Below are 16404 nucleotides of genomic sequence, written 5' to 3'. Positions count from 1 at the left end.
AAAACGTCTTTTTTTTTGTAAATTGAAATTTGCTATCGTAAATGTTAGCAACACCTCCGCCTTTGCTGGATGCACGGGGGGGGGGGGGGGGGGATATGGTCACTAGTGTAACCAGGAGGTGAGGCCTCATTTAACATAGTAAATTAATCAGGCTCAAGCCATGTTTCAGTCAGGCCAATCACATCAAGATTATGATCAGTGATTAGTTCATTGACTATAAATGCCTTTGAAGTGAGGGATCTAACATTAAGTAGCCCTATTTTGAGATGTGAGGTATCACAATCTCTTTCAATAATGGCAGGAATGGAGGAGGTCTTTATCCTAGTTAGATTGCTAAGACGAACACCGCCATGTTTAGTTTTGCCCAACCTAGGTCGAAGCACAGACACGGCCTCAATGGGGATAGCTGAGCTGACTACACTGACTGTCCTAGTGGCAGACTCCACTAAGCTGCCTGGCCTGCACTCTATTTCATTGTGGAGCCAGAGGAGTTAGAGCCCTGTCTATGTTGGTAGATCAGATGAAAGCACCCTTCCAGCTAGGAGTCCGTCACTCCTCAGCAGGCCAGGTTTGGTCCTGTTTGTGGGTCCCAGAAAGAGCGCCAATTATCTACAAATTCTATCTTTTGGGAGGGGCAGAATACAGTTTTCAACCAGCGATTGAGTTGTGAGACTCTGCTGTAGAGCTCATCACTCCCCCTAACTGGGAGGGGGCCAGAGACAATTACTCGATGCCGACACATCTTTCTAACTGATTTACACGCTGAAGCTATGTTGCGCTTGCTGACTTGTGACTGTTTCATCCTAACATTGTTGGTGCCGACGTGGATAACAATATCTCTATACTCTCTACACTCGCCAGTTTTAGCTTTAGCCAGCACCATCTTCAGATTAGCCTTAACGTCGGTAGCCCTGCCCCTTGGTAAACAGTGTATGATCGCTGGATGATTCGTTTTAAGTCTAATACTGCGGGTAATGGAGTTGCCAATGACTAGGGTTTTCAATTTGTCAGAGCTAATGGTGGGAAGCTTTGGCGTCTCAGACCCCGTAACGGGAGGAGTAGAGACAACTCGCTGCTTAATGGGGAAAACCGGTTGAAAGTTTATGTCGGCTGAATGAGCGACACCGGTTGAGCATTACAGCATTTCCCTCCAGAAGCCATGAGAAAGTTGTCAGGCTGTGGGGACCGTGCGAGGGGATTTATACTAACGTTACTATCTGTACTTACTGGTGGCACAGACGCTGTTTCATCCTTTCCTACACTGAAATTACCCTTGCCTAACGATTGCGTCTGAAGCCGGGCTCGCAGCACAGCTATCCTCGCCGTAAGGCGATCGTTCTCCTGTGTATTATGAGTACATGAGTACATGTTAATGTTACTACTTACTACTTAGCTTCGGCTGTTGGAGGTCCTGACGGACCATGTCCAGATAAAGCGTCCGGAGTGAAAAAGTTGAATGAAAAAAATATAAACAGTAATTAAAAAGTAAAATCCGTAAAGTTGTCAGGTAGCAATGTAAGGTTGGCAACAAAACGCACAGCAACAAGAAAACAAGTCTGCAAGTTGTGACCGGAAATGACGGTACATAATTATATATCCACATAATTGTCCTACCTCATGATGTCATCTATTTTGTGAAGTGCACCAGTCCCTCCTGCAGCAAAGCACCCCCACAACATGATGCTGCCTCCCCTGTACTTCACGGTTGGGATGGTGTACTTCGGCTTGCAAGCCTCCCCCTTTTTCCTCCAAAGATAACAATGGTCATTATTGCCAAACAGTTCTATTTTTGTTTCATCAGACCAGACGACATTTCTCCAAAAAGTACGATCTTTGTCCCCATGTGCAGTTGCAAACTGTAGTCTGGCTGTTTAATGGTGGTTTTGGAGCAATGGCTTCTTCCTTGCTGAGCGAACTTTCAGGTTGTGTCGATACAGGACTCGTTTTACTGTGGATGCAGATACTTTTATACCCGTTTCATTCAGCATCTTCATAAGGTCCTTTGCTGTTGTTCTGGGATTGATTTGCACTTTTCGCACTAAAGTACGTTAATCTCTAGGAGACAGGACGTGTCTCCTTCCTGAGCGGTATGACAGCTGCGTGGTCCCATGGTGTTTATACTTACGTACTATTGTCTGTACAGATGAATGTGGTACATTCAGGCGTTTGGAAATTGCTCCCAAGGATGAACCAGACTTGTGGCGGTCTACAATATTTTTTCTGAGGTCTTGGCTGACTTCTTTTGATTTTCCCATGATGTCAAGCAAAGAGGCACTGAGTTTGAAGGTAGGCCTTGAAATACATCCACAGTAACACGTACAATTGACTCAAATTATGTCAATTAGCCTATCAGAAACTTCTAAATCCATTACATAATTTTCTGGAATGTTCCAAGCTGTTTAAAGGCACAGTCAACTTAGTGTATGTAAACTTCTGACCCACTGGTATTGTGATACAATGAATTACAAGTGAAATAATCTGTCTGTAAACAATTGTTGAAAAAATGACTTGTGTCATGCATAAAGTAGATGTCCTAACCGACTTGCCAAACTATAGTTTGTTAACAAGATATTTGTGGAGTGGTTGAAAAATGAGTTTTCATGACTCCAACCTTAGTGTATGTAAACTTCTGACTTCCACTGTATATATACTACAGTTCTTAGAAATGTCCTTGTTATCCATGAAAACATACATGAAATAAGTTACAAAAGGAATAAGAAATATAGTCAACATGTTGACAAGGTTATAAACAATGATTTTTAATTGAAATAATAAGTGTCCTTCAAACTTTGCTTCCGTCAAAGAAACCTCCATTTGCAGCAATTACAGCCTTGCAGACCTTTGGCATTCTAGTTGTCAATTTGTTGAGGTAATCTGAAGAGTTTTCACCCCATGCTTCCTGAAGCACCTCCCACGAGTTGGATTGGCTTGATGGGCACTTCTTACGTACCAACACGGTCAAGCTGCTCCCACAACAGCTCAATAGGGTTAAGATCCGGTGACTGTGCTGGCCACTCCATTAGAGACAGAATACCAGATGACTGCTTCTTCCCTAAATACAGTGCCTTGCGAAAGTATTCGGCCCCCTTGAACTTTGCGACCTTTTGCCACATTTCAGGCTTCAAACATAAAGATATAAAACTGTATTTTTTTGTGAAGAATTAACAACAAGTGGGACACAATCATGAAGTGGAACGACATTTATTGGATATTTCAATATAATATATTTATATTTTTTTTAACAAATCAAAAACTGAAAAATTGGGCGTGCAAAATTATTCAGCCCCTTTACTTTCAGTGCAGCAAACTCTCTCCAGAAGTTCAGTGAAGATCTCTGAATGATCCAATGTTGACCTAAATGACTAATGATGATAAATACAATCCACCTGTGTGTAATCAAGTCTCCGTATAAATGCATCTGCACTGTGATAGTCTCAGAGGTCCGTTAAAAGCGCAGAGAGCATCATGAAGAACAAGGAACACACCAGGCAGGTCCGAGATACTGTTGTGAAGAAGTTTAAAGCCGGATTTGGATACAAAAATATTTCCCAAGCTTTAAACATCCCAAGGAGCACTGTGCAAGCGATAATATTGAAATGGAAGGAGTATCAGACCACTGCAAATCTACCAAGACCTGGCCGTCCCTCTAAACTTTCAGCTCATACAAGGAGAAGACTGATCAGAGATGCAGCCAAGAGGCCCATTATCACTCTGGATGAACTGCAGAGATCTACAGCTGAGGTGGGAGACTCTGTCCATAGGACAACAATCAGTCGTATATTGCACAAATCTGGCCTTTATGGAAGAGTGGCAAGAAGAAAGCCATTTCTTAAAGATATCCATAAAAAGTGTTGTTTAAAGTTTGCCACAAGCCACCTGGGAGACACACCAAACATGTGGAAGAAGGTGCTCTGGTCAGATGAAACCAAAATTGAACTTTTTGGCAACAATGCAAAACGTTATGTTTGGCGTAAAAGCAACACAGCTGAACACACCATCCCCACTGTCAAACATGGTGGTGGCAGCAACATGGTTTGGGCCTGCTTTTCTTCAGCAGGGACAGGGAAGATGGTTAAAATTGATGGGAAGATGGATGGAGCCAAATACAGGACCATTCTGGAAGAAAACCTGATGGAGTCTGCAAAAGACCTGAGACTGGGACGGAGATTTGTCTTCCAACAAGACAATGATCCAAAACATAAAGCAAAATCTACAATGGAATGGTTAAAAAATAAACATATCCAGGTGTTAGAATGGCCAAGTCAAAGTCCAGACCTGAATCCAATCGAGAATCTGTGGAAAGAACTGAAAACTGCTGTTCACAAATGCTCTCCATCCAACCTCACTGAGCTCGAGCTGTTTTGCAAGGAGGAATGGGAAAAAATGTCAGTCTCTCGATGTGCAAAACTGATAGAGACATACCGCAAGTGACTTACAGCTGTAATCGCAGCAAAAGGTGGCGCTACAAAGTATTAACTTAAGGGGGTTGAATAATTTTGCACGCCCAATTTTTCAGTTTTGGATTTGTTAAAAAAGTTTGAAATATCCAATAAATGTCGTTCCACTTCATGATTGTTGTTGTTGATTCTTCACAAAAAAATACAGTTTTATATCTTTATGTTTGAAGCCTGAAATGTGGCAAAAGGTCACAAAGTTCAAGGGTGCAGAATACTTTCGCAAGGCACTGTAGTTGTTGCACAGTTTGGAGCTGTGCTTTGGGTCCTGTTGTAGGGTACGGGTATGACATGGTGTTGCAAAATGGAGTTATACCATTCCTTCTTCAAGATCCCTTTTACCCTGTACAAATCTCCCACTTTACCACCACCAAAGCACCCCCAGAGTCACGGCCATTGTTGGTGGAAGAAGGTGAGGACCAAAGAGCAGCGTGGTATGTGTTCATAATGTTAATATTTAATGAATCAAACTGAACACTGAAATACAAAAACGACAACCAAACAGTCCTCTCTGATGAAGACACACAACAGAAAACAATCACCCACAACTCAAGGGTGAAAACAGGCTACCTAAGTATGGTTCTCAATCAGGGACAACGATTGACAGCTGCCTCTGATTGAGAACCATACCAGGCCAAACACAGAAATACCAAATCATAGAAAAAAGAACATAGACTGCCCACCCAACTCACGCCCTGACCATACTAAAACAAAGACAAAACAAAGGAACTGAGGTCAGAACGTGACACCCAGACCATCACACTGCCTTCACCATGCTTGTCAGATGGCGTCAAGCACTCCTCCAGTGTCTTTTCATTTTTTCTGTGTCTCACAAATGTTCTTCTTTGTGATCCGAACACCTCAAACTTAGATTTGCCTGTCTATAACACTTTTTTCAAATTTTTCTCCTCGTCCAGTGTCTGTGTTTTTTTGCCCATATATATTTTCTTTGCAACTCTGCCTAGAAGGCCAGCATCCCGGAGTAGCCTCTTCACTGTTGACATTGACACTGGTGTTTTGCGGGTACTATTTAATGAAACTGCCAGTTGAGAACTTGTGAGGCACAGTTTCTCAAAATACATACTCTAATGTACTTGTCCGCTTGCTCAGTTGTGCCAGGGCTTCCCACTCCTCTTTCTATTCTGGTTACAGACAGTTCTGTGAAAGGAGTAGTCCACAGCATTGCCTTCATTTCTCAGAACAAGAACAGTGGCCATTCTGGCTATAGTGGCCAATTCTGGCCATTTTAAGCCTGTAATCAAACCCACAAATGCTGATGCTCCAGATACTCAACTAGTCCAAAGAAGGCCAGTTTTATTGCCTCGCTAATCAGCACAACAGTTTTCAGCTGTGCTAACATAATTGCAAAAGGGTTTTCTAATGATCAATTAGCCTTTTAAAACGATAAACTTGGATACGCTAACACAATGTGCCACTGGTGATGGTTGCTGATAATGGGCCTCTGTAAGCCTATGTAGATATTCCATTAAAATTCTGCCGTTTCCAGCAACAATAGTAATTTAAAACACAAACAATGTCTAAACTGTATTTCTGGTCAATGTGATGTTATTTTAATGGACAGAAAATGTTCCTTTCTTTCAAAAACATGGACATTTCTAAGTGACCCCAAACTTTTGAATGGTAGTGTATATAAACAGTGTGTGTATATATATACACTGCTCAAAAAAATAAAGGGAACACTTAAACAACAAAATGTAACTCCAAGTCAATCACACTTCTGTGAAATCAAACTGTCCACTTAGGAAGCAACACTGATTGACAATACATTTCACATGCTGTTGTGCAAATGGAATAGACAACAGGTGGAAATTATAGGCAATTAGCAAGACACCCCCAATAAAGGAGTGGTTCTGCAGGTGGTGACCACAGACCACTTCTCAGTTCCTATGCTTCCTGGCTGATGTTTTGGTCACTTTTGAATGCTGGCGGTGCTTTCACTCTAGTGGTAGCATGAGACGGAGTCTACAACCCACACAAGTGGATCAGGTAGTGCAACTCATCCAGGATGGCACATCAATGCGAGCTGTGGCAAGAAGGTTTGCTGTGTCTGTTAGCGTAGTGTCCAGTGCATGGAGGCGCTATCAGGAGACAGGCCAGTACATCAGGAGAAGTGGAAGAGGCCGTAGGAGGGCAACAACCCAGCAGCAGGACCGCTACCTCCGCCTTTGTGCAAGGAGGAGCAGGAGGAGCACTGCCAGAGCCCTGCAAAATGACCTCCAGCAGGCCACAAATGTGCATGTGTCTGCTCAAACGGTCAGAAACAGACTCCATGAGGGTGGTATGAGGGCCCGACGTCCACAGGTGGGTGTTGAGCTTACATCCCAACACCGTGCAGGACTTTTGGCATTTGCCAGAGAACACCAAGATTAGCAAATTCGCCACTGGCGCCCTGTGCTCTTCACAGATGAAAGCAGGTTCACGCTGAGCACATGTGACAGACGTGACAGAGTCTGGAGACGCCGTGGAGAACATTCTGCTGCCTGCAACATCCTCCAGCATGACCGGTTTGGCGGTGGGTCAGTCATGGTGTGGGGTGGCATTTCTTTGGGGGGCCGCACAGCCCTCCATGTGTTCGCCAGAGGTAGCCTGACTGCCATTAGGTACCGAGATGAGATCCTCAGACCCCTTGTGAGACCATATGCTGGTGTGGTTGGCCCTGGGTTCTTCCTAATGCAAGACAATGCTAGACCTCATGTGGCTGGAGTGTGTCAGCAGTTCCTGCAAGAGGAAGGAATTTATGCTATGGACTGACCCGCCCGTTCCCCAGACCTGAATCCAATTGAGCACACCTGGGACATCATGTCTCGCTCCATCCACCAACGCCACGTTGCACCACAGACTGTCCAGGAGTTGGCGGATGCTTTAGTCCAGGTCGGGGAGGAGATCCCTCAGGAGACCATCCGCCACCTCATCAGGAGCATGCCCAGGCGTTGTAGGGAGGTCATACAGGCACGTGGAGGCCACACACACTACTGAGCCTCATTTTGGCTTGTTTTAAGGACATTACAACAAAGTTGGATCAGCCTGTAGTGTGGTTTTCCACTTTCATTTTGAATGTGACTCTAAATCCAGACCTCCATGGGTTGATAAATTTGATTTCCATTGATCATTTTTTGTGTGATTTTGTTGTCAGCACATTCAACTATGTAAAGAATAAAGAATTTAATAAGAATATTTCATTCATTCAGATCTAGCATGTGTTATTTTAGTGTTCCCTTTATTTTTTTGAGCAGTGTACATAATGTCATATATATAATAACATTCTATTGGTTGTAATAATTTTGTATAATAATTTAAATTGAAAAACTCAAAGCTTTGAATCCAGATTTGCCAAATGGGGTGCGAGGTAGAGTTTTGTATGCGTCTCTGTATGTGGAGGGAAGGTTATCTAGAGTTTGTTCACCTCTAGTTGCACAGGTGACACTCTGGTAGAAATAAGGTAAAAACGGATTTCAGTTTTCCTGCATTAACGTCGACAGCCACTAAGAGGGCCACCTCTGGATGAGCATTTTCTTGTTAGCTTAGTGCCCTAAGTGCCCTAAGCTCGTTGAGTGTGGTCTTAGGGCCAGCATCGGTTTGTAGTGATAAAGAGATGGCTATGAAAAATATCAACAAAAACGCTCTTGGTAAAAATTTCCAAATAGAAATGGTATTGAAACTGAGACTTCGACTAGTTACCCCATGTCTGACTAAATCCAGTATATCTACATTTAAAAGGCAGCTCCCCTTAACACAGCCCCTTTCTCTGCTCCAGTGTCTTAACCCCCCAATCAGTGCTCACAATGGGGTAACTTGAGTGGCAGCCTTGACACCCAGAAGGCCCCTATTGTGGCAGGGTCAGAGCCTGCCACAACGGGGCACTTGACATGTGTCAGATGGATTTGAGAGAGAGAGAGAGAGAGAGAGAGAGAGAGAGAGAGAGAGAGAGAAATCCCTCTGCAGTTGAGCGGTGGGCGCCTTTTCTTTAGCTGCCATCTGTTAGCAGAGGGCAGATTGCCTCAAGGGTCTTATACTCCCAGGTTACGGGGTCAGGCTAGGGAGCGTGTCAATCCCTTCTCAAGCCTATTATAAGATCCTGGATGAGTAGACACGAGTGGAGCAGTGCAGCAGGTCTGAAGTCTAAGCAAAGCTCTTTGATCGCTTGTCTTCATTTCCACTGCAATAAGCATGTGTAGCCAGATGGAACTTCACTGTATGTTGTGCAACATGGGCTGCCTTTTGGCAAACCACTTATCCAATATTAGGCTTCACTGAAAAGGGAGATTTAAAAATAGTCCAGTTGGTCATCGGAGCAGCATTACATGATGACCGGTTGAGGAAACGTGTGTTTGTGTTTGAATAGTTGGCCAATGACGGAGGCCCGGGAGCGCGACTAAATTCCTCAGCTTCATGTAACATCCTGCACAATTAACATGGAAAAATTCCAACCGGCAATTTCACGGCACCAATAATGGGGACCATTAGATAAACAAGCTGACACAAACAGTGACATACTGTGACACACACACTCACTCCAACACACACACACTTGGACAAAGACACAGGATGCCCCAAAGTGAGGAAACTGAGTCGGTAGATAGGAAACAACACAGCGGGAGTGTGTCCCCCTGTCCCTGAAAGCACCATGATGCACTTGAACCTGCCCCCTCTGTCCCTTCCTCCCTGTATTTTCCTGTTTATGACTCACTTGTTTGGATGTTTTCCATTTTTCTTTAAAGACATCTAAACTATGAAATAACACATATGGAGTCATGTAGTAACCAACATTTTTTTAAACAAATCAAAATATATTTTAGATTTGAGATTCTTCAAAGTAGCCACCCTTTGCCTTGATGATAGCTTTGCACACTCTTGGCTTTCTCTGAACCAGCTTTACCTGGAATGCTTTTCCAACAGTCTTGAAGGATTGAAGGAGTTCCCACATATGCTGAGCACATGTTGGCTGATTTTCCTTCACTCTGCGGTCCAACTCATCCCAAACCATCTCAATTGGGTTGAGGCCGGGTGATTGTGGAGGCCAGGTCATCTGATGCAGCACTCCATCACTCTCTTTCTTGGTCAAATAGCCTTTACACAGCCTGGAGTCGTGTCTTTGACCTGTTGAATTTTAAAAAATATAATAGTCCCACTAAGCGCAAACCAGATGGGATGGCGTATCGCTGCAGAATGCTGTGGTAGCCATTATCTTTAAGTGTGTCTTGAATTCTAAGTAAAACCCAGACAGTGTCACCAGCAAAGCACCCCAACACCATCAAACCTCCTCCTCCATGTTTCACGGTGGGAACTATATATGCAGAGATCATCCGTTAACCTGCTCTGCGTCTCACAAAGATAAGGCGATTGGAACCAAAAATCTCTAATTTGGATTCATCAGACCAAAGGACAGATGAACACTGGTCTAATGTCCATTGCTTGTGTTTCTTGGCAAGTCTCTTATTCTTGGAAAGTCTCTTATTCTTATTGGTGTCCTTTAGTAGTAGTTTCTTTGCAGCAATTCGACCATGAAGGCCTGATTCACACAGTCTCCTCTGAACAGTTGATGTTGAGATGGTTCTGTTACTTGAACTCTGTGAAGCATTTATTTGGGCTGAAATTTCTGAGGCTGGTAAATCTAATGAACTCATCCTCTGCAGCAGAGGTAACTCTGGGTCTTCCTTTCCTGTGGCGGTCCTCATGAGAGCCAGTTTCATCATAGCGCTTGTTGGTTTTTGCAACTGCACTTTCAAAGTTCTTAAAATTTTCCCGGATTGACTGACCTTCATGTCTTAAAGTAATGATGGACTGTTGTTTCTCTTTGCTTATTTGAGCTGTTCTTGACATAATATGGACTTTCTTCTGTATACCACCCCTACCTTGTCACAACACAACTGATTGGCTCAAACGCATTAAGAAGGAAAGAAATTCCAGCAAATTAACCTTTAAGAAGGCACACCTGTTAATTGAAATGCATTCCAGGTGACTACCTCAAGAAGCTGATTGAGAGAATGCCAAGAGTGTGCAAAGCTGTCATCAAGGCAAAGGGTGGCTACTTTGAAGAATCTCAAAAATTAAATATATTTTGATTTGTTAAACACTTTTTTGGTTACTACATGATTCCATATGTATTAATTCATAGTTTTTATATCTTCACTATTATTATACAATGTAGAAATTAGTAAAAAATAAAGAAAAACCCTGGGATGAGTAGTTGCGTCCAAACTTTTGACTGGTACTATATATATATATATATATATTCAATTTCTCCGTTTGAGCCCCCTCCCCCCATACTCCTCTTGAGGTATTTTTTAAAGTTAAATTACATGTCTTTACTATAATAGCTACGGATTACCTCTGAATGTGCCATGAACACAACCTGTCATGATGTTCTCATCTGATTGTCAAACAATAACTTCAAAAAGTACGTTACCTTTGCACTTTCATACAAAATAATTCTAGCATCCGAACAGTGCACTATGCACCCACCAACTTTCCATCAATTTCGCAAGTGGCTGAAACTAACTCTCTAGAGAAAGCATCTGAAAGCGCCCCTCTGTCTTACCACACATCTGCTTGGGGCCTCCAAATCACTAAGTCCGCCCCTGCCTTTGGCTTCCCAAAGTCAATAGCCTCCTGTGGTGGGTGTCCGGACATCATTAAAGGGCTAAGAATATCCGGGATGTCTGATGGAGTCTTGTGTGCGGGTGCATTGTTTTGAAACCACCCTGGTTTGGCTAGGGCTATTTCTGGAGCACTGATCGCCTCCCTCCCTGACTGTATCCAAACTGTAAAAAGACCAGGGATTTTTCACCCACGTGTCCTGCAAAATAAACAATGCCACTTCCAAGGCCATTCTAACATTTCAGTAAGTCTCTACCTCTGAACTATCTTGCATCCTCTGTGAAATGCTGGAATGTTATTCAAACTACTAGTTAGTTATACATGTCATGCTTAATTTGGATGTCAGAAAGAAATGAATGGCGAAGCATTGGAATTACAGATGGTAATGAATGATAAGAAACAAGGCAGCCTCCGCCAAAATGGCCCACTTTCAGCTGGAATCAGACCACATATTTTTTTCTTTAAGTGTTTTTTTGGGAGGCACGTCCGCTCTTTGTCTGCTCTGCACTGCTGCACTCCGCTATCAGTCAGGGGAGGACACAGAATCCTCCCGTCGTCCGTCTCTTAACGACTCCTGTGACCCTTTGCTGTGAGATTGCTCAGATGCAGTGCACTCAAGGGCCAGTATCGAGGTCACTGATTGGTCCTTTTGGTTGACTATTTGCTTTCACATGCTTTATCAGTCTACAAATGGAGCTGAGTGGAAATCTTGCACAGGGATGTTCATCAACTAAAACAAGTGAGTTACAGATTGGCTGAGCATTTAGGCTACTCAAGCACACACACACACACACACACACACACACACACACACACACACACACACACACACACACACACACACACACACACACACACACACACACACACACACACACACACACACACACACACACCTGTCCTTGTTTGCTGACAGACTCCCCAGCTGTCCTTTCATCCAGACCCATGATCAACTAACACAGATGACACGAGGAAGAGGAGTGCAATTGGCCGTAGTATTGAGCTAGTGGAACTGCCCAGACTCGATCTGACTTCCAACTTGTAAAGTCCATCCACACACACGCAGACAAATTAAGTCGTTCATCCTGATGTGCAAGCCTCTGTGTGTTTCTATGTTTGTATGCATCTTCCTGACCTGCATCTTTCTGACCTGCTGTATTGTAATACGTACAACCCTACTGAATATGCAAACCTAACTTTAGTAGATGCAAACCTATAGATGTATGATTTTAATTTGATTACTCTTTTGTCTGCTTAGAATTGTCCTGCGCAGCAGGAAATGCAAATTGGAGTGTATTTCAGTTTTAAAAAGGCTTCTAAAGTTTCTAATTTCCATTTTAAAAGTTCAGACTTGATTTTCCCTACTGTAAATGTATCAACCCTCACAAAAATGTTCATTAATTATAATCCTTATGATAATTCACATTTCCTGTTGCTGCAGGATTATTTTCCTGCTATAATAAACTGGCTCAAATTATGATCCTACATCTGTATTGTTATTATGCATCAATATACTGTACAATGCAGTAGTGACTTCCTTTTTTACTAGTAGCAGTCCTACACGATCACTCTCTTACTGTACAGACAGTCTGCCCCTCAACTGTAACAAGTGCAGTTACTATTCCATCAGCAGTTTGGAGTATGCCACTCTGGAAGAGTGGGGGAGGCATGACCAGGCTTCCTTGGGAGTGTCCATAGCAATGGGCTAGTGGAGTAAGACCCTGTCACCCCACACCAAGTCAACAATGTTATCTCCCAAAGCCCTGGCAAAAACATGCCAGCAGCTCCAACTGTGAATCCTGCCTCTTGGTTACAGTGAGTCGCAGCTCTTGGTCTTAATGAGAGAGAGAGAGAGAGAGAGAGTGCAGAAAGAGAGTGCTTGTTAGAAAGAACAACATCAGCTGACAGGTGGCTCTGTTTCAAATAGAGGTTTTTCTCTGCAGTACTGGTCGTTGCCAACAAGTCTAGGCCTAATCCCTTCGAAATTCATTCCGCAGAATTTACGACATTCTGACACTATTCTGATTTGTTTTACAGGATAATTCCGAAGTACATGAATTCCCTACTTCTAATCTTCCGATAGTTCCACGTTCCGTCAGAGGTGAACAACTCTCTTTGGTATTTATTATAAGTCTTCTTTTAAAATCTGTGGCCACCCTAAGACTTGGTGTTAACCTCAACAACTTAACACTCATGTTAACCTTGATAAAGGGTTATCACTGTCTGACTTTGTTGCAATGCCATCTTACGGATGTAGGATCTTAATTGGATCACCCTGCCGCAAGACAACTTTCCTGCAATGCAGGACATTTTTTACGTGTAGTGTAGAGGTTTAAGAAAACTTCCCTTAAGAAAAATGCATTAACCCCTACAAAAATGGCTATGTGTTATATTCCACATAATAATTCACATTTCCTTTTGCTGTAGGAAAATTTTCCTGCTGTAGAAACCTGGTTCTTTGGGGTTATTTTAGGCTGCTGCTGACATGGGGTGTGTGTGCTCGCCAGAAATTTCCAAATGCAACATTTCTATCCATGAATAGTTAATAGCAAAAACCTCTCACAGATTCTTCGTCATCATACAGTACATGCACGCGCACAAACACACACACCCACCTGCACCAAATACCCCCTAATGGATCCTAACGCCCTTGCACGTTGAATGGAGTAAATATTAATGAGGATGTAGTAGTATGGTCTATACAGTCTGTAACTCATTACAGATGTAGGATCTTAATTTGACCTATATTGTCACAGCAAAGTAATCCTGAAGAAATGTTAAGTCCGTAATGTTGCTTGATCAATGGTTAGGCTACTAACTGGCCAAAAGTAAGCTAAATGAAAAGTGCAATACTTTTAATTTAACTGTGGGTTTTCAGTGAATTTCTGTAAATCAAAAAGAAAATCTCCATTTCATTCTCAGCATCAAATGAGTGATCAAATTAAGATTCTTTAACTGTACATGTGATGGGTTTGTCTGCTAAAATAATTCAGACATGCCACAAATGTCTGCAAATTGCCATAACTATGCTATCTCGTAACCCAGTGTCCACTACATTATTGAAGACAGATTTCAGAAATCTGTCTCTACCCATATGTTTCCCCTGAGGCCCCAAACTCCCCTTGACGGTAAAACATTATACCTCTTCATTAATTCTGCTGATTGGAACATAGCCCAGTTGGATCTCCATTTCTGCGGCTGCATGCGGCATGTGTGTGTGCACTTGCGTGCATGCGTGAATGCGTGTGTACATATCAGTGGAGGCTCCTCAGAGGAAGAAGGGGAGGACTATGCTCCTCAGTGAATTTTTCATATTTTTATATATTATAAAACATTTCAAAAGTTAACCTTTTAGAAAAAACTATGCTAAATATAATCACGTCACAAAATAACTGATTAAAACACAATATTTTGCAAAGAAAGTCTATAGTAGCGTCAACAGCACTGTAGGGTAGCACCATGGTGTAGCGTGAGGACAGCTAGCTTCCGTCCTCCTCTGGGTACATTGACTTCAATATAAAAACTAGGAGTCTCATGGTTCTCACCCCCTTCCATAGACTTACACAGTAATTATGACAAATTCCGGAGGATGTCCTCCAACCTATCAGAGATCTTGCAGCATGAACTGACATGTCGTCCACCCAATCAAAGAATCAGAGAATTAATCTAGTACTGAAAGAATAAGCTACAGCTAGCTAGCATTACAGTGTATAAAATGTGGTGAGTAGTTGATTCAAAGAGAGAAAGACAATAGTTGAACGTTTTTGAACAAATTTGTTTCTTCCAAAATGAAGGAGAATCAAGAGAGAAACAAAGAGAGAGCAAATGCAGTTAGCTAGTTAAGCCCACTGAAACCTCTTGCTCAAACAGAGGCATTCTATGGTAGCTAGCCGGCTATGACTTTCCAACAAGATACTGGAACTCTTCCAAGTCAAGGTAAGCTTTTTGTATTACTAATTTATTGCCATCAGGGCCCGCCGGTGTAACTACTTGGTGACTAACGTCACTGCATGATTGTAATATTAGCTATGCTGACTATGACATTCATTTAGTTAATATGGTGACAATGATGTAGGCTGTGTGCAGCGGTTTAGCTTGGAATAATTTTTTTGCCTGGTCACATACAGTTGATGTGTTGTGCATTGAAGTCCACAAGCGAAGGGAAGAGGTGAGAGGAGGAGAGTGCATAGATGCGAGAAGAAAAACAACGTGGCTTCTATGAAAGTGAACTGTGTTTACACGTGACCAGGGGTGTACTCATTCCACCGATTCTGTTGAAAAACATTTATTAAACGGATCAAAACGGATCAAAACAGGGATAAACATACCTGAATTTGTCTAATAGAAACTCTTGTTTGCAACTGTTGGACTAATGATTACACCCTATATCAGCTAGATGCAGATAAGAGTGTGCAAGGCGGTATTGAATGTCACTGTCTACGCATGTGCCAATTGTCTGTCACCTCAAATTTGTCTCTCGACCTGTGTGCACCTACGCTGTAAACTTTCATTCATAGGCTAGGTTGTAGCAACTTTATGATGGGTATAGGGAAAATGTGAGTATCATGTAGTAGCCTAAACCTATCGATGTTACATTGAACTGGGTGAATGGAATATGAATGAGAGTCATACAATATGCTTAAATAGACATAAGGCCTTGCTCATGAAAAATAATTGGTCCTCCCTCATTTTAAACGGCACTGACCGCCACTGGTATGTACAGTATATACACACAGTACCAGTAAAAAGTTGGGTCACACCTATACTCATACTGACTGGTACTATATATATATATATATATATATATACTGTATGTGTATATATACAGACGAAGTCAGAAGTTTACATACACTTAGGTTGGAGTCATTAAAACTGATTTTTCAACCACTCCACAAATTGAACAAACTATAGTTTTGGCAAGTCGGTTAGGAAATCTACTTTGTGCATGACACAAGAACATTTTCCAACAATTGTTTACAGACAGATTATTTACCTCATAATTCACTGTATCACAATTCCAGATGGTCAGAAGTTAACATACACTAAGATGACTGTGCCGTTAAACAGCTTGGAAAATTCCAGAAAATTATGTAATGGCTTTAGAAGCTTCTGTTAGGCTAATTTACATAATTTGAATCAATTGGAGGTGTACCTGTGGATGTATTTCAAGGCCTACCTTCAAACTGAGTGCCTCTTTGCTTGACATCATGGGAAAATCAAAAGAAATCAGCCAAGACCTAAGAAAAAATATTGTAGATCTCCACAAGTCTGTTTCATACTTGGGAGCCATTTCCAAAAGGTACCACGTTCATCTGTGCAAACAAGAGTAGGC

Source organism: Oncorhynchus clarkii, chromosome 31, assembly GCF_045791955.1.
Source record: "Oncorhynchus clarkii lewisi isolate Uvic-CL-2024 chromosome 31, UVic_Ocla_1.0, whole genome shotgun sequence".
Taxonomy (NCBI): Eukaryota; Metazoa; Chordata; class Actinopteri; order Salmoniformes; family Salmonidae; genus Oncorhynchus; species Oncorhynchus clarkii.
The sequence above is the reverse complement of the archived record's forward strand: the minus strand, read 5'-3'. Positions refer to the sequence as shown.